General features: G+C 45.2%; 1 protein-coding gene across 2 annotated transcripts in view; it reads right to left on the reverse strand.

Annotated features, from left to right (window-relative positions):
* Positions 1 to 20222, reverse strand: part of SLC16A1 (solute carrier family 16 member 1) — a 55561-nt gene extending 35339 nt beyond the window's left edge. Inside the window, exon 1 of one of the 2 annotated variants that reach the window (XM_033919402.1) lies at positions 20109 to 20222. The gene's annotated coding sequence lies outside the window, so the exon portion shown is untranslated. Of the gene's footprint in view, positions 1 to 2069; positions 2202 to 20108 lie in introns of those variants that run through there. The other variant, XM_033919404.1, reaches the window with a different exon arrangement.
* Between the last annotated feature and the right edge of the window lie 4620 nt (positions 20223 to 24842).

A 24842-nucleotide genomic window follows, 5' to 3' on the forward strand; every position in this document is an offset into this window, starting at 1 on the left:
CAGCACAAATTATTGTGCATGACAGAACAGCATTAGAAAATAGGCAACACCTACCCCCTCTGCTAAACCCTCACCCCCACCCACCCCCAAAAAACACATACACTACATTAATGTTTTTATTCAGATTTGACACCCATGTTTCATTCTAATCTAATCCCAAATCAGTTATAATTTAGAAAATGTACAGGCAGCCAACTCTGGTGTGGAGGATCCAGCAACACAGTTTGAGCACAAGAAGAAGAAATGAAATGTTACCTACATTACCAAATACCAGTTACAGGTAAAAGTGAAGGTCAGGGACATACGCCACCTTGGGGGAGAGTGTGGCACAATGGTTAAAGCTACAGCCTCAGCACCCTGAGGTTGTGGGTTCAATCCCATGCTTCTCCTTGTGACCCTGGGCAAGTCACTTAATCCCCCCAGATTGTGAGCCCACCAGGACAGACAGGGAAAAATGCTTGGGTACCTGGATAAATTCATGTAAACCATTCTGAGCTCCCCTGGGAGAACGGTATAGAAATTTAATAAATAAATAGTGTGACAAGTTTCAGCCTCTGGTAACCAGAGCTAGTATTGTGACATCATAATGCCTCATTCCACCAATAAGAGCCAACCTCATCAGTGATGTCACTATAGCTTCATTGTCCTATACTTGGCTCACTTTGACTCCATTTTGAATTCAGAGTGGAGCAGTGGTTAAAGCTGAGGTTGTGGGTTCAAGCCCACACTGCTCCTTGTGACCCTGGGCAAGTCACTTAATCCCCCAGATTGTGAGCCCACCAGGAGAGACAGGGAAAAATGCTTGGGTACCTGGATAAATTCATGTAAACCATTCTGAGCTCCCCTAGGAAAACTGAATAAAGAAAGAATAACCTGAATTTGCATTCCAAAAAACTTCCAGCTGCCTTGCTCTGCATTTCCCACAACTGAATGAAAATAATCTTCCTGGCTGGAGAAAATGTTGATTGGTGTCCAAAACAAGAGGGACTGCTGGAATCCCCGACACAGCAGCTGAGCAGTTTTTAAAAAGTAAGGTCCAGCCTCTAAGGATTTATCCTTCCAGCTATCATCTGTTACCGAGGTCAAAAAATTAACACAAGACAGGCAGCCACTAGCCAGTGCACTGTTCAAAAAAAGATGAGCTCAACCCCTCCCGCACGCTCAAAGGAAGGTCAAGCAAGACTCTGAAATATACGTTTTGCTGTGCACAGCTCTGCAAATCCCTGCTTCCATCATGCATATCTGTCATTCGTGTACCAATGACAGCCGGAGCACGGGTAAGTCACATGCCAGACTCTTGCAGGGTTAAGGGTGATGGCAGCTACCCCGCTGCAGCTTTTCCCTGGGGGTCGTGTCTCCGGCATGTTCTGGCTCCAAGTGATATTCTGAGGTCAACATTCTGTGAAAAAAGGAAGACGCCCCTCCAAATGCTAAAACTTTCCCTCACAACTGCAAGATCCCACAGATAAAATGTGTATTTCCTATCCCAACCCCCCCCCCTTCTTTCCCCCCCAAAACCCCCACATGATTTACAGATGTTTTAGAGACAAAGTGATGGGGCTGTGACAGAGGTCATACAAGCAAGACAGAGACGGGTGATGGGGCTGTGACAGAGGTCATACAAGTCTGAACTTGTTTCCCTCACGCCCACCCCCCACACACACATTTTCCACATCTGCAATGCTCCCCCATCATCTGCCCCCTCCCTCCTTCAGCCAAACTCCGCGACCTGTCCGAATCAAAGTGACACCCCAATCGGGACTCAGAGGACACTGCTTTCAGCTGCCATTCTGGGAACATTTCCCACAGCACATGCTACATGGATATGAATTATTTAGTTCAATTTATAACTCAGCTTTCCAAAATAGTTCGCGGCGAGACAGAGCAGTTTGTTACAAAATAAATGCACAGCGATAAAACAAATTCAAGACAGCAGCCAAAGCCATCAATCAGCAGGAATCTCCTTCCGTACGTATTACACACACGGCTGTGGCGGTGGTTTACTATCCCCATTTGGCATAACTGGGCCTGACTTGTAAAGATAACCAAAAAATCAATGGGAAAATTACCCGGTCAGCGAATTCAAGTACAAGGTCTTACACAGGACCAGCATCTGGTGCAGAAAACGAGAAATGCTCAATGTCAGACCTCAGCCTGGTTTTAAAACACCTCCAGTCAGTCCTCCCACAAGGATCCTGAACTTTGGCAGGAGGCAGGGAAGGGAGAAGGAGAAAATAAATCATTGCTGCCTCCTCTCTCATGTCACAGCATTTACCAGTAGCAAATATCAGCCAAGGAAAATAGAAAATCCCACCGCATGACCAGCTTGAAACCATTTTAAGCATCCTCCATTTTAATTTGGACTTAAGTTGTAATGTAATGTAATGTAATTTATTTCTTAAATACCACTAAATTCCATTAGGATTCTAAGCGGTTTACAGAAAATAGGCAATAGGGTGCATTAAAATTATAAGTAAGATAGGTACTTAGAAGTTCCCTTACTGTCCCAAAGGCTCACAATCTAACTAAAGTACCTGGGAAAATGACAATTAGTAGAGTAATGAAGAAATAAAAATAGAGATAGATGAGAAAAATAAGAAAATAAACATTCTAATAAGTCTACAATGATCTAAAGGACTTTGAAAGGTTGAAAAGAGGGGAGATAGGAAATAGAAGCAGAAGGGAGAACCGTTGAAACTATAGAATTCTGGGGAAACTAATGAGTTCATTTAATGAGTCGATTCTAGTTGCAATTAGAGAATGACACGGGGATAAATTTGTCCCCCCGAGTTCTGTCCCTGTCCCATTCCTGCAAGCTCTACCTCGGGGGTAGGGAACTCCGGTCCTCGAGAGCCGAATTCCAGTGGGGTTTTCAGGATTTCCCCAATGAATATGCATTGAAAGCAGTGCATGCAAATAGATCTCATGCACAGTCATTGAGGAAATCCTGAAAACCCGACTGGAATACGGCTCTCGAGGACCGGAGTTCCCTACCCCTGCGTCTACCTTAACCACACAAGCTTCAAACATTTATGATTTTAAAGCAGGGATCTCAAAGTCCCTCCTTGAGGGCCGCAATCCAGTCGGGTTTTCATGATTTCCCCAATGAATATGCATTGAAAGCAGTGCATGTACATAGATCTCCAGATGAGGCAAGGGACGTGCAAGGTGCAATTAGTACTATTATGGGGGCGGGGTCTGGGGTGGAGATTGGGTAGAGATGGGCCGGTCCACGGACCGATGCCGGTCCACAGAATAATTTTTTTTATTTCTGCTGGTCCATAGGTGTAAAAAGGTTGAAAAACACTGGTTTAGATGGCACTAAGCTTGAGTCTATGCACCGCGTTTATCTTTTATAGAATCATGCTAAACGAAAGATTAGTCTGTGCTGATTTTTTAGGTGACGTATACGGAATTGAGGCCTTAATGCACAGAAACAGGCGACCGTGTGACTGTATTAAGGTGTTTTGTGACAGTTTGCCTGTTTCCGAGGGCTCCTTTTACTAAGCTGTGATACTGTTTTTAGCGCACGCTACGCGGCTAGAACTAACGCCGGCTCAATGCGGGCGTTAGCATCTAGCGTGCGCTAATACCGCTCTCACAGCTTAGTAAAAGGAGCCCCAAGTGTTAAACCGGGCACTGCTGCATTTTCAGATTTTTTTTTTCCCCCCTTAAGGGATGCAGCGTGGGCAAAGAAACACTACCTAGAACATTATCGTTACCACACGTTAACTGGCTAACGCAGGGTTAATGCGAGACCCCCCCTTACCACCGCCTAAAGAGCAGGCAGTTAAATGCTTCTACGGTTAGCCAGGAGCAGATATCACATGTTAACGTGAATGATAACACATTAAATATAGAGGAAACGCCCCTTCTGGATGCAACGTCAGTTTTTGGGCTTGCCGCACATTAAAAATCTTGCCATATAGCTTGTTAAACCCAGAGCAATGCCTGTTAGTAGAAGGATCTCTTTAAAAACAATACATAAAAAATAAACAGGGTAGGGATATAATGGCTGTGATAAAGATATACACAGAGAGTGTTAAAACGAAGGCGTCCCCGCCCTCCCCAGCAGAGAATCTGAAAAGCAAAACTAAGATCGTACATAAGAGCAAAATACATTTTATCCAAATCTGCCAAAAATAGAGTTCTAATTCTCAGCTCAACCTTGGACTCAGTCTTCCCTTTAGGCCTCACTGACCCGTACGCAAGTCAACCATGACCATTATTTTTACCCTGAGTTTCAACGAGGTCACTGCTGCCAGCTAACTCAGACCTAGAAAGCTGCAAAGCTCACCGAGGGGGTTAAAATTAAATATTTAAAAAGGTCAGGTAAACAGACACAAGGCTAGCAACCAGGTGGTATACAGTGTCTTTTCTCAGTGGTTAGCAATATCACGTGAGATCTAGTTTTGATTCCAGCAGGGCTGTGGAGTCAGCAGATAAATCCTTCGACTCCGCAGTCTCTGGTACCCACAACTCCGACTCCAGGTACCCAAAATTGTCTCCAACTCCTCGACTCCGACTCCAACTCTGACTCCACAGCCCTACTCAGGGCTGTGGAGTCAGTAGATATCCTTTGACTCTGACTCCTCAGTCTCTGGTACCCACGACTCCGACTCCATGCACACAAAATTGTCTCCGACTCCTCGACTCCAACTCCACAGCCCTGGATTCCAGGACCCTGCAAGGCTGCCCTGCAGTAGTCGGAGCCCTGTGGGTAAGGGGTGGTGAGGAAGGCATCCCTGCTATCGTGAAATAGTGAAATCTAGGGGTGGGAGGGAATAAGGAAGAACGTGCACCGTGCTCCAAGAACACTAATTACACAATGAAAAGCAAACATGAGAACCTACCCCTCCTGCCTCCTTGTTCACTCCTCGACCAACCCTCATGCAAATATTTCACCTTCTTAGAAGGCTAGTTTTCCACAAATCTCGCTCCCACGCTGCAGGATCAGTGCATAATAGGGAAGATTAGTAAGGATATAATGTGCTTTCAGTTATCACAAGCAAACCCTCATCATAAAACTAAGATCGCCCTGGCAAAAACTGTAACCGCCAACACGCCTCCTGCCTTCTCCAAGCTCCAAGAATGTACTCAGAGCAGCAAAGAGTAGAATGTGTTTCTCGGCAAGGATGGTCGATATATCAAAACACTGAGGGCCTGTTTCACAAAGCTGGGCAGCAACAGCTCCGAAGGCCTTTAAATCTCTATGGGCTTCGGGGCCGTTACCGCACTGCAGCCGCTAACGTGGCTTTGTAAAACAGGCCCAGAGTGCAATGCAGGGATGGCACACTTTAAGAGTCAGGTCTCCACTGCCCTGTGCAGGTGGAGTTTCCAGCATTGCATGAAGGATTCCAAATGGGGCAACACCAGAGACTTAATTCAAGGGCATCATCCCCTCTTTTTCCCCAGGGCACCCAAGCATTCTGTGCACGACATTGGTAGCACTGGAACTTACTAAGCAAACAACTTTACCTCCAGGCAGGAAACCTGCAAAAAGGAGAATACTTGCACTGCATTTTTCTACTGATTGTAGTTACACAACATGTATTTTGTTCTCTGTCACTGTCATTATTAGACTATAAGCTCTTCTGAGCAGGGACCATGTCTTGCGTGTTTAATGTACAGCGCTGTATGCATCTGGTAGCGCTATAGAAATAATATACAGTAGTAGCAGTATGTGCCAAACCAATATCAAACCAAACATTTTCAAATGCATACAAGGGAGAGGTAAGCCCCTACTAAGATGCTGGCACGAACGCTGGACTCTAGATTTAAGTACTTGTCATTTCCAAATCTGCGTGCAAGGTGAAAGAACAAGTGGTGGGTTCGTGACCAAGAGACGTTGAAATACCTACGTAATGTAAATGCGCACGAGTCGAGTCTCTTTCATTTGAAAGGAAACTCTGCAATGAGAGGGCATAGGATGAAGTTAAGAGGTAATAGGCTCCGGAGTAATCTGAGGAAATACTTTTTTACAGAAACAGTGGTACATGCGTGGAACAGTCTCCCGGAAGAGATGGTAGAAACAGAGACTGTGTCTGAATCAAGAGGGCCTGGGATAGGCACGTGGGATCTCTCGGAGAGAGAGATAATGGTTACTGAGGATGGGCAAACTAGATGGGCCATTTGGCCTTTATCTGCCGTCATGCTTCTATAACCATAAAGCTCTATGACCTCACAATGCAGGTGTAAAGAGCCTTAGCCTATAGGAAGAGGAGATGCAAATGTTAAGAGCCTTAGCCAATAGGGAGAGGAGGAGATAGTGGATGCTGCAGATGGGCAAACAGGATGGGCCATTTGGCCTTTATCTGCCATCATGTTTCTATAACCCTAAAGCTCTATGACCTCACAATGCAAGTGTAAAGAGCCTTAGCCTATAGGAAAAGGAGATGTTAACGTTAAGAGCCTTAGCCAATAGGGAGAGGAGGATATAGTGGATGCTCTGGATGGGCCATTTGGCCTTTATCTGCCATCATGTTTCTATAACCATAAAGCTCTATGACCTCACAATGCAAGTGTAAAGAGCCTTAGCCTATAGGAAGAGGAGATGCAAATGTTAAGAGCCTTAGCCAATAGGGAGAGGAGGAGATAGTGAATGCTACAGATGGACAGACTGGATGGGCCATTTGGCCTTTATCTGCCATCATGTTTCTATAACCATAAAGCTCTATGACCTCACAATGCAGGTGTAAAGAGCCTTAGCCTATAGGAAGAGGAGATGCAAATGTTAAGAGCCGTAGCCTATAGGAAGAGGAGATGCAAATGTTAAGAGCCTTAGCCAATAGGGAGAGGAGGAGATAGTGGATGGGCAGACTGGATGGGCCATTTGGCCTTTATCTGCCATCATGTTTCTATGTAAGAGGGCTTACAGTCTTCGTTATACCCGAGGCAACTGAGGGTGAATTGACTTGCCAGAGGTCTCAAGGAGAGTCAGTGGGAGAAGCAAATTTGAACTCTGGCTTCCCCAGTCCTTGACCTGCTGCTCTAACCACCATGTTAAAAGAAGGGATGGTGGGGGATAAACCGAAGATTTGAGGCAAGAGACAGACAGAAAACTGAAAGATGGAGCATAATAAAAGATTAAAAAGGTAACAGACAAAAAAAAAAACCCCAACACAGAAACTTACAGACTGTAGAGAGCTCTAACTCTGACTCTTCATAACGTCACATTCAATTTCTTCTTTTTCCTCAATTTATTTGGTTAATTTTATATCCCGTCCTCCCCAACAAGCTCAGATCCACAAATCTTTCTCCCATACACCACCACTCTGCACCTCCAGGCTTTCAAACCTGTACCCAAAGCTTTATCTGAGCCGAAGGTGGGAGGTGGAGAGGGTGGGACACAGACACGTGGCAACAGTACCACATAAAGACGTACAATCTCAAAACCATTCTATGGAAATACAGCCCAAGGTTAAAAATGAGGAGAATGAGGAAGGAGATTCCATGTCGAAGGCTTGAGGAGTTCCCTGTGGCCCCTGAGGACCCTCTGAACCCTGTCCTTTGAAGCCCCCACACTAAGCAATTTTTTTCACACTCTACCACCACACAAAACAGGATTTCAATTGCAAACATAACTGTGACCTCAAACCCAACAGGCCCAGAAGCTGAAATCTGCAACCGGTATCTCAGTTCAGGTCTGCCGTGACCCAACCAGGAAGCCCAGGGGCTGACCCAGGAACTTCTCCTGCCAAGCGTTAAACCATTCTAAAATTTAAAATGCCCAAATGAGCTCAGGACTCCACAAAGCCTTTTGGGTGCCATTAAGATTCCAGTAGAGGGAACCGAGGGTGGCTGTAGCAGACACGCTAACAACGTTCCATTTTATTGCTGGAAACCCACTGTAGTATAGAGGCAGAGAAAAGAAAGACGGGAAACCACTTGAACATTAATAAGTGACTTAAGCGTTCTTAGATTTTGACCCACAAGGGCCCAGCATGATCTTGGCTCTCATTAGCTGGCATGAAAAGAGGTTTAAACAAGCCAAGAAATCTATCTTCCTCTCCTTCCAATAAACTCAGGCAAGCACATTACTCGGAAGAGTATCATTTTGCAGCTGACTCTGCATTTTATCATGTGAAACAAAAAAAAAAAGCAGAGTCCGAGAGAAGTCATTAGAACACTTCCTAAACGTCTCTGCACTGTTTTTAACCTTCTGAAATAGCCTCAATCTGGAGAGAGGGGATGAAGTGTCTTCCTGTCACCCATCCGTGGACTTATCTATCAGGCTTGTGACTTTCCTCAGGCAATCCTACCCCTGTGGCGTCTGATAATGCCTTTACCTAAAATCATTTTCTGCCAACCCTCTTCTGCCCCCGCCACCTAAAGTTTTCAGACTCTGCCGGTTTATTGACTTCATGTGCTACCTTTTTCAATGTATATAGAGGGGTTCGTTTTCCAAGCATTTAAAACACACACAGTACCAGAGGTTTCTGTGGTACTTTGTGCGTCTAAATGCTTGGAAAATGAGCCCCTAAATCTGCCATACTGCCTTTCCTGACATGCACAGCGAAGCAGTATATGCCCTACAGTAGAATGAAAGGAAGGCCAGTGGAACGAGAGATAAAGGGAACCAGGTCACTGCAAAGAACTCAAAGCATAAAGAGCTTATAAGAATTAGGCACGGACATCGGCCCTTAATAGTACAAGCCACTCTCTGACAAAATCCCAAAGGCCTGAGTGAAAAGAAGAGATTTTGTGCAGCCTTAAATTACTTAAAAGATGATTCCAGGCACAGCTGAACAGGTGGGCAACCCAGAGCAGCGGCACAGCGGCGGGGGGGAACACGTGCACAGGATTCGTGCTTCTGGGCCTAGCAGTCGGGCCGGAGTACAGGAAGTGATTAAAGAAAGCCGCTAAGCGGGAGATCCTGTATGTGACACATCGTGGGTTAAGGTGAAAATCTTGAACCGTGCTCTGTATTGAACTGAAAGCTACTGAAGGTGCATTAACAATGGCGTGTAACATGGTTGTATTATTTGCCGTGACACGGCGTGGCAGCTGTGGCAGTCTACTTTTGAAGATAACATACAGAAATAAATGCCATATATGCTCCACTATGAACCGATCCGAACATAAACCGAGGCAACCTTTCCCCCCTCCCCCAAAATGGAGGGAAAACGGTTGAGTCGAATATAAACTGAGGTTAGAAATTTGAGTACGTGAGTGTCATTTGTCATCCCCACCAGAACACCTGGCCTCAGTCACACAGGGGAAGAAAAAACCCCCTTTTTTAAATACAAACCCTTTTACAAAGGTGCGCTGGCGGTTTTAGCGTGCCCTGCAGGCAGTAGTTTTTCGGCTGGCGTGCACTAATCATGTGCGTGCGCTAAAAACGCTAGCGCACCTTCGTAAAAGGAGCCCTAAAAGTACTATTGTACGCAAACAAAACCCTAATATGCCAGACTCTGCACACAGTACACCAGAAGAGAAATAGAGAGCAATGTATTTCTTCCGGAACAGTCCAAAACATAAATACAACAGATGTAAATTTTCAAAGTTGGCAATATTTCAGTCCCTAAATTGTAAATAAAAACCATCGTCCACCTTTGTTATCTGGCGATTTTATTTTTCTGTTCATCTTGAGCAGCCTGTTTAAAAACCCCTCAAAATCAGGAAGGGGGCGGGATTGAGACTGAGTGACTTGGCAAGAGGGAAGACCCCCCCCCCCACCCCGAGGCGTCTGGTTCTTCATTGCCAGCCGGTTTAGCGGGAACGGGACCGAAGGTAGGGCTCATCGCAATCCAGATGCGCCTCCGACTCCTGACTCCCCCTTCTTCCCGGCAGCCAGCAAACAGCATGGACCGCAGCCCCAGTCGCCAATGGGAGGAATCAGATGCCTGCCTCGAATTTTGGGCCTGCCCCGGACCCGCAACTCTGTTCCCCACAGTCAGAGACCCTTAGTAGGTTTAAATTTACCTTTTTTTTTAGTTAGTTAGAGAAGTAATCTAATCTAATCTATACCGCATCATCTCCACGTTTGTAGAGCTCGGCGCGGTTTACAGTAGATGAAATAGGAAGGAACTACAACAAAGGGTTAGAGGTAAAAGTGTGAGGAATATTTAGAGGACTTGGGATGCCAGATATAAGAGATTTTTTATACGAAAGTTGGAGAGAGGCTTACATTCAAGTGTGGACTCAAATATAAACAAAGACCCACGTTTTTAGGCCAATGTTTTGGCCCAAAAATCTGAGTATATAAGGTGTTTTAAATTTGATCAGATTAATCAGAAAACTAAAGGCAGATTAACATGTGGCTTTCAGGTGCAGTCTAAGCAAAAAAGGAATCGTCAAAAGGTTGAAATTAGAAGGCCATCCTCCCATCCTGCCCCTAACTCCTATCCTGACATGTCCCGCTACATCAAATGCCATCCCCAGAGAATTATAAGTGAAGGAGTAGTTTGGTAGCACTGGGTTCGGTCACATGGCTTCTCCGTGAGCCTCAGGGTCCTAGGTACCACTCCTGAAACAGTCAAGTCTGCCAAACTTTCACCACATTGCCTGCGAACTCCAGTGGTACGGGGAAGGTTACATTTAAGGCACCCACCTGTCCCTGAAAAGTGTTTCTGATAAGCAAATAGATATTAATACCCACACATAAAAGAAAAAAAAATATCCCTCTCCACTCCAAACACAAAGCTTAACTTTATATACCGGGTCATCAATCTAAGGAAGCACCCAATCAAAGCTCCAATCTGAACAACACAGGTTCCGACAATCCACAGCGAAGTCTAAAGTCTATTTCCTGATATCTACAAACCAGAGTGAGCAACTTCAGGAACAGAAGTAAAAAAATGCAGAAAAACAAGTTCAGCTCACTAAAAATAATTAAAATGTTGTAAGAATGAGGCAGAGGACATGTCTTTCTGTGGGACATATCGATCAGATTATCTTTAGCACCGACTAGGTTTAGAAATATATGTCTTAGCTGACAGGATAGGATAGAAAATGTTGTACCAGAACCAGCCAAAGTCTGAGGGAGAGGGTTTGCCTGCAGTGATTGCGAAACTGGGTTCTTTGAGCTCTCTTCAGAAGCTCAAGAAATTGTAGACTCTGTTTCTATAAATATATATAATAACTATGTTTACATAAATTGAGGATTCCTTGATGTATGGAAAAATATTCTAGAGGTTCTGTTACAGTTAAAAGTTCCTGTGTCTCCCAGCACTTTGACTTTTTGGGGTGAAATATTTCACAGAGATGTACACAGCCCCTAGCAGCAAATCATAAGAACAAGTTACTGCTGGGTCAGACCAATGCTCCATCTATCCTGTCTTCACAGAGGCCAATCCAAATCACAAGTATCAGCAAAGACCCAAATAGTAGCAGAATTCCATGCCACCAATCCACGGCAAGCAGTGGCTTCCCTCATGTCTATCTCAACAGCTGACTATGGACTTTTCCTCCAGGAACCTTTCCAAACCTTTTTTTTTTATGCCAACTACATTAACCACTCTTACCACATCCTTTGGCAACACATTCCAGAGCTTAACTATTCTCTGAGTGAAAAAAATATTACCTCCTATTGGTTTTAAAAGTATTATTCTGTAACTTCATCGAATGTAAAAAAAAATCAATCCATTTGTGCCCATTCTACACCACTCAGGATTTTGTAGATTTCAATCATATCTCCACTCGGACTGGAAAAGCATCACGAGTGGAGTGCCTTAGGGTTCGGTGCTTGGATCCATGCTCTTCAACATATTTATAAACAACCTGGAAATTGGTACGACGAGCAAGGTGATAAAATTTGCAGACGATACGAAATTATTCAGAGTAGTGAAGACACAGAAGGATTGCGAAGACCTGCAACGTGACCTAAACACGCTTGAGAAATGGGCCGCGACATGGCAAATGAGGTTTAACGTGGATAAGTGTAAGGTGATGCATGTTGGTAAAAAAAATCTTATACACGAATACAAGATGTCTGGCGCAGTACTCGGAGAGACCCCCCCCCCCCCCAGGAAAGAGACTTGGAAGTACTGGTTGACAAGTCGATGAAGCCATCCACGCAATGTGAGGCAGCGGCGAAAAGGGCAAACAAAATGCTCAATGATTAAGAAGGGGATCATCACAAACTGATCGGAGAAGGTTATCACGCCGTTAACCGGGCCATGGTACGCCCCCACTGGTTGCCGTACTTGAAGAAGGACACAGTACTACTCGAAAGGGTCCAGAGAAGAGCGACTAAAATGGTTAAGGGGCTGGAGGAGTTGCCGTACAGTGAGAGATTAGAGAAACTGGGCCTCTTCTCCCTTGAAAAGAGGAGACTGAGAGGGGACATGATCGAAACATTCAAGATAATGAAGGGAATAGACTTAGTAGATAAAGACAGTTTGTTCACCCTCTCCAAGGTCGAGAGAACGAGAGGGCACTCTCTAAAGTTAAAAGGGGACAGATTCTGTACAAATGTAAGGAAGTTCTTCACCCAGAGAGTGGTAGAAAACTGGAACGCTCTTCCGGAGTCTGTCATAGGGGAAAACACCCTCCAGGGATTCAAGACAAAGTTGGACAAGTTCCTGCTGAATCAGAACGTACGCAGGTTAGGCTAGATTCAGTTAGGGCACTGGTATTTAACCTAAGGGCCGCCGCGGGAGTGGACTGCTGGGCACGATGGACCACTGGTCTGACCCAGCAGCGGCAACTCTTATGTTCCCCCCTCAGCTGTCTCTTTTCCAAGCTGAAGAGCCCAAACCTATTTAATCTTTCCTCATACAAGAGGATTTCCATTCCCTTTTTCATCTCGGTTGTTCTTCTTTGGACCTTTTCTAGTGCCGCTATATCTTTTTTAAGATAAGGAAACCAGAACTGAACGCAATACTCAAGGTTAGGTCGCACCATTGAGTGACACAGAGGCATTATAACGTTCTTAGTCTTGTTTACCATCCCTTTTCTAATAATTCCTAGCATCTTGAGGGGGGGGGGGGGTTGGCCACTGCCGCACATTGAGCGGAAGGTTTCAGCATATTGTCCATGATGACACCTAGATCTTTTTCTTGAGCACTGACCCCCCCAAGGTGGACCCTAGTATCTGGTAACTATGATTTGTTCTTCCTAATATGCACTTGTCCACATTAAATTTGATCTGCCATTTGGACACCCAATCTTCCAATTTCCTAAGGTCTTCCTGCAGTTTTTCACATGCCATATGCATTTTAACAACCCTGAACGGTTTAGTATCATCTGCAAATTGAATGACTTCATTCATAAGAACATAAGAATTGCCATCTCCGGAACAGACCCTAGGTCCATCAAGTCCGGCGATCCGCACATGCGTAGGCCCCGCCAGGTGTACCCTGGCATAGTTTTGGTCCCCATATCGCTCTAAGCTTCTCGAAAAGAGAAGTGCATCTAGATTACCCTTACCCATGTCACTTTATGCCTCTCATAAGGAGATGTACATCTAACTTACCCTTAAATCCTAGAACGGTGGATTCCGCAATTACCTCTTCTGGGAGAGCATTCCTGGTGTCCACCACTCGTTGCGTGAAGCAGAATTTCCTGATATTTGTCTTGAATTTGTCCCCCCTTAGTTTCAGTCCATGTCCTCTTGTCCGTGCCACATTGGACATTGTAAATAATGTTTTTTCCTGCTCTATTGTGTCGATTCCTTTCAGTATTTTGAAAGTCTCGATCATATCTCCTCGCAGTCTCCTTTTCTCAAGGGAGAACAACCCCAGTCTCTTAAGTCTTTCCTCGTAATCCAGGTTCTCCATACCTTTCACCAGCTTTGCTGCTCGTCTCTGCACCCTCTCTAGCAGTTTGATATCCTTCTTTAGATATGGAGATCAATGCTGGACGCAGTATTCCAAGTGTGGTCTAACCATCGCTCTATAAAGCGGCATTATAATTTTCTCCGATCTACTCATGATTCCCTTCTTTATCATGCCTAGCATTCTATTCGCGTTCTTCACTGCCGCCGCGCATTGTTTTTCCAACGTCCGGATCATTTATAAATAAGTTAAATAGCACCAGTCCCGATACAGATCCCTGCATCATACCACTATTTACTCTCCTCCATTGAGAAAAATGGCCATTTAATCTTACCCTCTGTTTCTATCCAATAATCAATTCCTAATCCATAACTGAACTCTGCCACCTATCCCATGACTCTTTAATTTTCTCAGGAGCCTCTCATGAAGAACTTTGTCAAAAGCTTTCTGAAAATCTAGACCGACTCACCTTTATCCACGTTTATTCATTCCTTCAAAGACGTCAAAAAAATTGGTGAGGCAAGACTAAACTAAACTAAACTAAACCTTGGGTTTGTATACCGCACCATCTCCATAGTTGTGGACCTCCCTCAGCTGAACCCGTGCTGACTCTGTCGTTCCACAATTTTATTTTTATTTGTTTCCATTATTTTGCCTGGCACTGAGGTCAAGCTTACCAGTCTGTAATTCCTCAGATCTCCCCTGGAACCTTTTTAAAAAATCAGCGTAACATTAGCCACTCTCCAATCTTCAGGTACTACAGATGATTTTAGCAGGTTACAGATCACTAAAAACAGATCCGCAATTTCTTGTTTGGGTTCTTTCAGTACCCTGGGATGTATACCGTCCAGTGCAGGTGATTTATCACTCTTTAACTTGTCGATTTGGCTTAGTACATCTTCCAGATTCACCGAGATGTCTTTCAATTCCTCTGATTCATCACTCTTGAAAACTACTTCCGGTTCAGGGAGATTTCTCACATCCTCTTCCGTAAAGACCGAAGCAAATAATGCAGTCTCTTCGCTACGGCCTTATCCTCCCCGAGCACATCTTTTACTCCTTGATCATCCAACGGTCTCACTGATTCCCTCCTATGTTTTCTGCATTTGATGTACCCAAAAAAATTGTTACTATGAGTTTTTGCCTCTTTGGCAAGTTGTTCTTCATATTCTTGTTTAGATTTCTTTACCAATGCTTTGCATCTAACTTGCCAGTGCTTATGTTTCTTCTTATTTTCTTCATTGAGATCATATTTCCATTCTTTAAAGGAAGTTTTTTCTTGGCTGTAATAGCCTCTTTCACTTCACCTTTTAACCACGCTGGCTCTCATTTCCTCTTCCTTCCTCCTTTTTTAACAAGTGGAATATATCTGGTCTGAGCTTCCACGATGGTATTTTTAAATAACATCCACGCCTGGTTTATACTTCTGACCCTTGCCACAGACCCTTTTAGCTTCTTTTTAACCATTTTCCTCATTTTATCATAGGCACCCTTGCGAAAATTAAATGCTGCTACAGTAGATTTCTTTAGCAATGTCACTCCAGTTATCAGCTCAAATTTGATCATGTTATGATCACTGTTTCAGTTACCTCCTGTACTTTGTCCTGCATTCCACTAAGGACCAAATCTGAAATAGCTCCCCCTCTTGTCGGTTCCTGGACCAGTTGCTCCAAGAAGCAGTCACTTATGACGTCTAGGAATTTTACCTCCCTAGCACTCCCTGATGTAACATTTATCTAGTCAATGTTGGGGTAGTTGAAATCAGTCATTATTATACTCCAGCTCTCCTAATCTCTGAACTGCTCATTCTGTCCCAGGGGACGGTAGTATAACCCTATCCATAAATTCCTTCCCTTCACACATGGAATTTCTATCCCAATGGATTCCACACTGCTATCTGTGTCGTGCAGAATGATTATTTTGTTTCATTCAATTCCCTTTTTAACATATAGCGCAACCCTTCCTCCAATCTGATCTACTCTACTTTTGTGATATAATTTGTACCCAGGTAACACAGTGTCCCATTGATTGTCCAACTTCTACCAGGTCTGAGATGCTTATATCTACCTCATCATTCAGTGCTATATACTCTAAATCTCCTCTTACAGCATTTGTATACAGACACGTCAAATTGTTTAATTCCTCAGTGATGAGAGTGTGGTGCGGTGGTTAGAGCTACCTGAGGTTGTGGGTTCAAATTCCACACTGCTCCCTGTGACCCTGGGCAAGTCGCTTAATTCTCCATTGCCCCCAGGTACATTAGATAAATCAAGAGCCCACTGGGACAGATAGGGAAAATGCTGGAGTACCCGTGTGTAAACCACTTTGAATGTTGGTTGTGTAACTACACAAGTCTGCTGCTTGGACCATCCTCAGATAACAGGACAACAGATGCAACCTTTTAACCTTGGCAGATTCAAAACAGCTGGAAACAGATACAGCGTAGAGTAAATATTCAAAGACCCAGGCTCTGAGGACACCCCCCCACAAAAAAAAAAAAATTCCCACTTTCAAGCACTCTGCTCTCTTCTGACTTTTAAGGGACTCTCTAAACTGGTCCTGTCTTGTCACTTCCTGCTCTATTGGGTGTGCTCAACCTCGGCTGAAGGACACATCCCCTGAACCTCTTTCCTAATAGAGAGAAGGGAGCAGGTGAATTAAAAACCAAGAAAGAGACCGGTCCCTAACCCCTCCTGGCAGCAGCCAGGGCAGGGGCAACCACTTCTGCACAGATCATCCAAGCCAGAACTTCTTGATCTTTTCTCCAATGACCCCCATCCCCTACCTCAGTTCTGGTACTACGTTTCCTTCCTGCGGTGCCACTGCTCCAGACTAATACCCGGCTCCCGTTCAGCCCAGTTGCCGTGGGTGGGTCAATGAGGTTGTTGTTCTGTCTTTTATTTTTTTGGTATAGACGAAGTTGTGAATCCCCACCCCCTCAGATGAAGATTTTGTGACCCCCATTTGGGATCATGACACAAAGTTTGGGAATTGCACTCCAAGAAACAAGAAAATGGAGCATAATCAATCACTAAAATCACTGAACAAATTGCAGCTCTACACTCTTGAGGAACGTAGGAAGAGGGGAGACATGATCGAAACATTTAAGTACCTGACGGGACGTGTCGAAGTGGAAGATGATATTTTCTTTCTCAAGGGACCCTCGGCCACAAGAGGGCACCCGCTCAAACTCAGGGGCGGAAAATTTCATGGCGACACCAGAAAGTATTTCTTCACAGAGAGAGTGGTTGATCATTGGAACAAGCTTCCAGTGCAGGTGATCGAGGCAGACAGCGTGCCAGACTTTAAGAACAAATGGGATACCCATGTGGGATCCCTATGAGGGTCAAGATAAGGAAATTGGGTCATTGGGGCATAGACAGGGGGTGGGTAAGCAGAGTGGGCAGACTTGATGGGCTGTAGCCCTTTTCTGCCGTCAGCTTCTATGTTTCTATGTTTCTATAATGAGAAAGTTCTATGACATCACAATGCAGGTGTAAAGAGCCTTAGCCTATAGGAAGAGGAGATGCAAATGTTAAGAGCCTTAGCCAATAGGGAGAGGAGGAGAGAGTGGCTGCTGCAGACACCAGAAAGTATTTCTTCACAGAGAGAGTGGTTGATCATTGGAACAAGCTTCCAGTGCAGGTGATCGAGGCAGACAGCGTGCCAGACTTTAAGAAGAAATGGGATACCCATGTGGGATCCCTACGAGGGTCAAGATAAGGAAATTGGGTCATTAGGGCATAGACAGGGGGTGGGTAAGCAGAGTGGGCAGACTTGATGGGCTGTAGCCCTTTTCTGCCATCATCTTCTATGTTTCTATGTTTCTAAATGGGGTGAGCTGGATACAGGGAGGAGGAAAACGAATCTCAAACAGGTATTGTGACAAACTAGTTCTTTGAAGTTACAGATTCTCCTGAAGGCCACTCACTTAGCTTGTGCTCACCTGTTTATTGCTGAAACAGGGCCCATAAGGAAGTCTGGCTTCTATCTTTTAATTTGACATCGTACCATGCCTCAACAGGCCACAGCTGTGCACAGCTGGAGAGGACCTACCCAATTCTTTTTTGCATGCTGCAACCATTATAAAAACACAAGCACACACACACAGAAGCTCAACATTTAAAAAGACAATTCTATAAGGCACCCCTAAAGTCCAAGTGCCAAATTATGCGTTACGTTTACAGAATAGCTGCACCTATGCCATAAATTGGCACTTTATGGGCGCAGGTGCTAGGCGCTGTTCTATAAATCTGACACTTATATTGCTTAGCATGTAATCTCAAGAGGGCTGTTCCTGTTGGTTGAGTTTGGGCATCCATAAGAGCTGCCATACTGGGGCAAATCAAAGGCTCATCAAGCCCAGCAACAGTGGCCAACTCAGGTCACAAGTACCTGGCAAGATCCCAAAGAGTAAAACAGATTTTATGCTGCTTATCCTAGGAATAAGTCATGGATTTCCCCAAGTCCCTCTTAATAATGGTTTATGGACTTTTCTTTTAGGAAATTATGCAAACCTTTTTTAAACCCTGCTAAGTTAACTGCTTTCACCACATTCTCTGGCAATGAATTCCAGATTTTAATTACACATTGAGTGAAGAAATATTTTCTCCTGTTTGTTTTTAAATCTACTACTTAATAGCTTCATCACATGCCCCGTAGTCCTTCTATTTTTGGAAAGAGTAAACAAGCGATAAACATCTACCTGTTCAACACCATTCTTAGCTTATAAAATGGCTTGACAATTTTAATAAGTGCTAGTTAACATCATCTGGTTGTTAGCACTAGAAACATAGAAACATGACAGCAGATAAAGGCCAAATCCAGTGTGTCTATCTTCAGCATCCACTATCTCCTCCTCTCCCTATTGGCTAAGGCTCTTAGCATTTGCATCTCCTCTTCCTATAGGCTAAGGCTCTTTACACCTGCATTGTGAGGTCATAGAGCTGTATATTATAGAAACATGATGGCAGATAAATGTCAAATGGTCCATCCAGAGCATCCACTATATCCTCCTCTCCCTATTGGCTAAGGCTCTTAACATTTGCATCTCCTCTTCCTATAGGCTAAGGCTCTTTACACCTGCATTATGAGGTCATAGAGCTTTATGGTTATAGAAATATTATGACAGATAAAGGTCAAATGGCCCATCCACAGCATCCTCTATCTCCTCCTCTCCCTATTGGCTAAGACTCTTAACATTTGCATCTCCTCTTCCTATAGGCTAAGGCTCTTACAACTGCATTGTGAGGTCATAGAGCTTTATGGTTATAGAAACATGATGGCAGATAAAGGCCAAATGGCCCATCCAGAGTATCCACTATCTCCTCCTCTCCTCATTGGCTAAGGCTCTTAACAATTGCATCTCCTATTCCTATAGGCTAATGCTCTTTACACCTGCATTGTGAGGTCATAGAGCTTTATGATTATAAAAACATGAGAGCAGACAAAAGCCAAATAATCCATCCAGTCTGCCCATCACAGACTGAATGGGCAGACTATTTATTTACTGATAAAGCTTGTTAGCCAATTAATTTGTACCCACTGCATGTGCCCAAATTTGGGTACCTTATATAGAATCTGGGGGTATGTGATTAATACAGTAAAAAAAAAAAAAATTCTCATAATAGTACTCATCCTAACATAGAAAAGTACTACTAATGTGAACACAAAAAAAATTTGAATAGACAACAATGGGGTGACTGGCTGGAATTGAGAGAAGATAGGTGAGAAACATGACTAGCTTAAGGCCCAAAGTGAGTCATATAAACCATGCAGTAAGTCACGCAGCCTCTGTTTGTCCTTGTGTGGGTGACTTTGCATTCTTTGGGTTTCAGTAGCCCCCCAAACCGGAGGGTGTGAAAGGTGCCCCGCTTGTCTGGAGGCTGGTCACGTTCCCTGGATCAAGCAAGTACAGAAATAGCTGGCAACGAGACAGCCCAGACTCACAAAAACGTGGCAGCAGCAAAAGGTCACAGATCGGGGGGGAGGGGGGGTCAAGGAGACCATCCAGGTGGTTTGGTGAAAATGCCTGCACTGAGCGGACATCCCGAGATCGAGCCTGCAGAAAGTTTCCCAAAGTTCCAACGAAACGAAACGAAACGACACGAATTAGTGATTGAAACGGCGAGGAAACGCTCGAGAAGGGCATCAAGGACAATTTTTTTTAAACCAGCCTATGATCGCCCCCCCCCCCCCACCACCACCCGCGATTCCCAGTCCACCCCAGCACCACGTTACTGGGGGGGGATCTCGCGCCCCCACCTCTTCTAACGAAAGGAACACGTGGAGGCACCGATCCGGTGCCCGGGACTCTCGCGGCTGTAGCAGCGCTGCGGCAATCCCCGGTGGAGTATCTGATCGCCTCCCCCCCCCCCCTCCGGTACTCACGTGGCTCGAGCTGCCGCTGTCCCCCCCACCTCCCGGGCTCCTCTGCCGGGCTCGCGCGCCTCCTCACTGCCTTCAAACTTTGGTGGTGGGGAGCTTATCAGCCCGGGAGTCTGCGCGGTCCGCCCCGGAAGGAGGTCGGGCTAGGCGGATTCGAGCCCCGCCGAGGGGTTGCCAGACACAAAGCGGCTACTGACGGGGCCAGGCGTCATCTACCGCCGTGCAACACCGCATCGCAAATGCAGCGGTGCAACACCGGGCTGCAACACTGCCATGCAAAAAAAAAAAAAAAAAATTGCAGGGCACGTTGCAGTGCAAATGCCTTAGGCCACTGAGGGATGCATCAGAAAGCGTGTGATGCATCCATTCAAATAACACAGAGCACGATGCGATGCAACATCATTAAAATGCTGCACGATCGACTAGTGTGCAAATAATGCAGGGAACAGAAGGATGCATTAGTACTCGCATGCAAATCATGCAAGGCTCTATTGCCAAGTAAACAACCCAGGGCAGAATGCAAATAAAGCATGGCACAATTGGATGCTGCTTGATCGACTTGCTGTGCAAATAATCCAGTGCACTGAGGTTTGCAAATTGGAGAGGGCGAGATGCAATAAGTTATCTACTGACGGATGCAGCTCAAATCGTCTCTGTTGTCATACAGTAAGGCAAGGCACAAAGCAATGCAACACAATGTAATTGGGATTCTGGGCAAGTCTCTTAACCCTCAATTGCCCCAGGTATATAAAAAAAAAAATGAGGTGCCTGTATATAATATGTAAACCACTTTGATTGTAATCACAGAAAGGCGCTATATCAAGTCCCAGTCCCTTTCGCTTTCCTTCCATGCAAAAAAAAATGCAGGGATTAGAGGAATGCAACACAAAAATTGTGCAGCACAAATATGATCCGCTCCTATGCAAATAATGAGGTGTGCAAAGCAGGGATCTCAAAGTCCCTCCTTGAGGGCCGCAATCCAGTCGGGTTTTCAGGATTTCCCCAATGAATATGCACTGAAAGCAGCGCATGCACATAGATCTCATGCATATTCATTGGGGAAATCCTGAAAACCCGACTGGATTGCGGCCCTCGAGGAGGGACTTTGAGACCCCTGGCGCAAAGGGACTGCAGATAAAGATTACTGCTGCTATTAATTATTTCTCTAGCCCTACCTGCTCCATCTTTTTCGAGCAGTGGCTCCCAACCCTGTCCTGGAGGACCACCAGGCCAATCGGGTTTTCGGGCTAGCCCTAATGAATTTGCATGAGAGAGCTTTGCATATAATGGACGTGACAGGCATGCAAATCTGCTCCATGCATATTCATTAGGGCTAGCCTGAAAACCCGATTGGCCTGGTGGTCCTCCAGGACAGGGTTGGGAACCATTGTTTTAGAGGACTGCCTGGGGGCCTGATAGTTTATCCGGGTTTTGGAAAGCCCCGACCTCCCGGCCACGTCTGGAGGGCCTCTGAGCACGCATGGATGATGTCACACACATCTGTGGAAACCCTCCAGATGTGGCCTGGAGGTCGGGAAACAAAGATGAGATTTTACGGGGGCGGGGCTAGAGGCAGGGCTAGGGGTGAAAAAGAGTGTGGCTAGGGGGTAGAACGTGGCGGCCTAAGGTGGTGTGCTAAGGGATTTAAGTGCCCGGTGTTATTGAAGACCAAATTTGTGCTGATTCACTTCAATAATTGATTAAGATCACTTAATTGATAGTGAACAGCTCATTAAACCATTGTTTGCGCATGCAGCTTGGACCTGTGCCAAAATGTCACCATCACATATAGAATCTGGTGGATAATGTTCAGTCCTTCCCTAGGGAGTGTGCAGGCACTAACAAATACACATGTGTGAAATTTCTGTGGTCTGTGTTTCCCGCGGGGACGGGGAAGGTGATGAATTTTGTCACCGTGTCATTCTCTAGTCTGTGTCCCCGCAAATGGGGAAAGACCATAAAAGAAGATTCGGCAACTCCAGCACTGGGGGAACCAAGGCCGATGCCAGAACGACTTCTGTGGTCTCTGTCCCACAAATGGCAACAGAGTGAAAGAAGATTCGGCAACTCCAGCGCCAAAGATCGCTTTATTGCTGCGAGTGAGTGCTGTTGGGCTCAGGGGGGAGGGGAAGATATCTTGACTGGTACGTTGAACATTGGCGGAGTGAGGGTGAGAGGTGGCACCCCTCCGCTGCCCTCCACTCTCTGGAAGCTCCGGTCCATTAAGGCGTACTTTGATGTTTCATCATTTAGAGTTTTGGTGCAATCTCTTATATCAAGCCAACTTGACTACTGCAATGTTGCCAATTCATGCAACGATTGCAAAATGCAGCGGTCAGGCTGATTTTGGGGTTAAAGAAATATGTCCACGTGACACCCCTTTACCAGGCGTTGCATTGGTTACCGGTGGAGGTGAATGTGAAATTCAAACTCGGTTGCATTTGTTTTAAGGCTCTATTTGGTTTGACCCCCAAATACATAAATGAGCTTTTTTTCTTTTACAACTAATAGACATAAAAGAAGCTCACGTTTGAATTTTGATGTAAACTTCAAAAACATCACCAGCTTCTTCTTTCATACCAGGCAGCAGCTTACTGAAATTTATGGGGAATTTAGAAAACATTTAAAAACACATCTGTTTTTGAAATATTTAGATAGTTAATTTGTAAAATTTTATTGTGCAATAATCAGATCTTTTAGAGTTTTTTACTCATCGGTTTTAACTTTCTAATTCTCATCAATTCTATTGTATTTTAAATGATGTAAACCGCATAGAACTTCACAGTTTTGTGGTATATAAATAAATTATTATTATTACATGCTTCCCCCCCCCTGCCACAACTGTAACATTTCTGGCATGAGCCACAACCCCCAACCTGCTGTCGCGCCTGTGTGGGCTCTGCCTCTGTCGTCTCTTCCTAGGTGCGGGTCCAGGAAGTGATGTCAGAAAAAGAGCCAACGCAGGTGAAACATTAGGTTGGGGGGTGCTCCTCACGCCACGAATGTTACAGAGGTATGGGGGAAGGAGCGGGAGCAGAGAGGAAGCAGGTGTCGCACTCCTACCAAGAAGGCACCTGGGGCAGACCGCCCCTCTGCCATTATTACGCCACTGCCTGGAAACTTGGTTATAACCACTTATCTCCATCATATCTGGCTGCCTGTATGGCATGGTGGAGACTTGACCTTCTTGGGCTGACTGGACGGGTGTTCATCTGCCGTCACTTACTGTGTCGCTGTGAAACATCTGTGGTGCAGAATTCCCCAAAAGGTCACGTTACATTTCCAAATATAGCACAGCTTAAAGGTGGGACAGTTAGAAAGTCCTATCAGGAATCTCTGCAAACCTGATCTGTTTGTGGCCCTTGAGGCTCTCCGTGAATACCCCTCAACTGGCCAAGGATTTCTTTAGCACAAAGTTTTGGTACTCGGGGGCACGTCAGTGAAATGCGACGGGAAGCTAGGAGTGACCACCGAGCTCTGCGTCGAAGGGAACAGGTGCATCAGTCCAGGGTTTCCCGAGACTGTTCAAACTGAAGGATTCCCTGTGATTAATTAATTTGACATTCTGCCAGTGGCAAGGCATTAAGCAGCTTATAGCTATAAACAAAATATATTCATTAGCATACCAACCTTCTTCCAAGTTGGACAGTTTACAAAGTACAGTGTCAAGTAGCAGTTCTCAGACCTATCCTCAGGACACACAGGCAGCCAGGTTTTCAAGAAATGTATTATTGGGATTGATTAACTCTATTTTTTTCATGAACAAATTCACCCAAAGAAGTTTTCAATGCATTAAATAGTAATCAGGTACTGTGAAGTATTTTCCCTATCTGCCCTGGCAGATTCATGATCGAACTGTGGTTCCTGCGGCAATGCAGGGTTTTAAGGCCCCTCCCCCGCCCTCATCCCCATCCATTCCTTCCCCACCGCCTCCTGCCACGCGCGTGCAATCCTTCCCTTCTGCTGTACCTCTTTAATGCTCCTGGCACAAGCAGCAACCCCCAATCAGCTGCTCACGCCAGCATCGGCTCTTCCTTTGACATCACTTCCTAGGCGTGAGTCCAGGAAGTGACATCAGAGGAACAGCCAACACTGGTTAAAGAAGTACGGGGAAGAGAAGGGACGCGCTTGCAAGGTAATGGGGGGGTGGGGAATGAGCACCCCCACCAAGACAGCACCCGGGGCGGAGCACCCCCCCCTTACTGCACCACTGGCTGAGATTGAAGTCACAAATTCAGGATTTGGAGGCAGCAGCTCTAACCACTAGGCCACTCCTCCCGCAGGCCACAGTGACTATGCATGAGAAAGATTTGCATACGCTAGATACGGCGCATGCACATTGGCTGGGTGTGTCTGAGGGCAGATCTAGAATGTCCTGAATGAAACAAAAACTGAAAAGAGAATAAGATAAAACAAAAATAGCTTAGTACCATGTTAATAAAAATGCTGCTCCAAAAATGTGGAATAGTCTTTCTAGAGATCTCCACTTTCTATCATCTGTTATCCTTACCTGTCTTTTTTAGGGAGAAAAAATGGAAGGTGCGGCTAATCACTTCCCTCTGAGTGGACATTCTTAATCTTCACCTATAGTCCTGCCAGTGGGGGGGCGCTGTTTCACTATCACATTTTCAATAGTGAGGGACAGGGAAGCTCTGCAGGACTCCAGGGAACCTGCTTGACCCTAGTGATTGAAAACCAAACGTTGACGCACCACTGCCCCCCACTGTCCACAACGCA

This window comes from Geotrypetes seraphini, chromosome 13 (genome assembly GCF_902459505.1).
Source record: "Geotrypetes seraphini chromosome 13, aGeoSer1.1, whole genome shotgun sequence".
Taxonomy (NCBI): domain Eukaryota; kingdom Metazoa; phylum Chordata; class Amphibia; order Gymnophiona; family Dermophiidae; genus Geotrypetes; species Geotrypetes seraphini.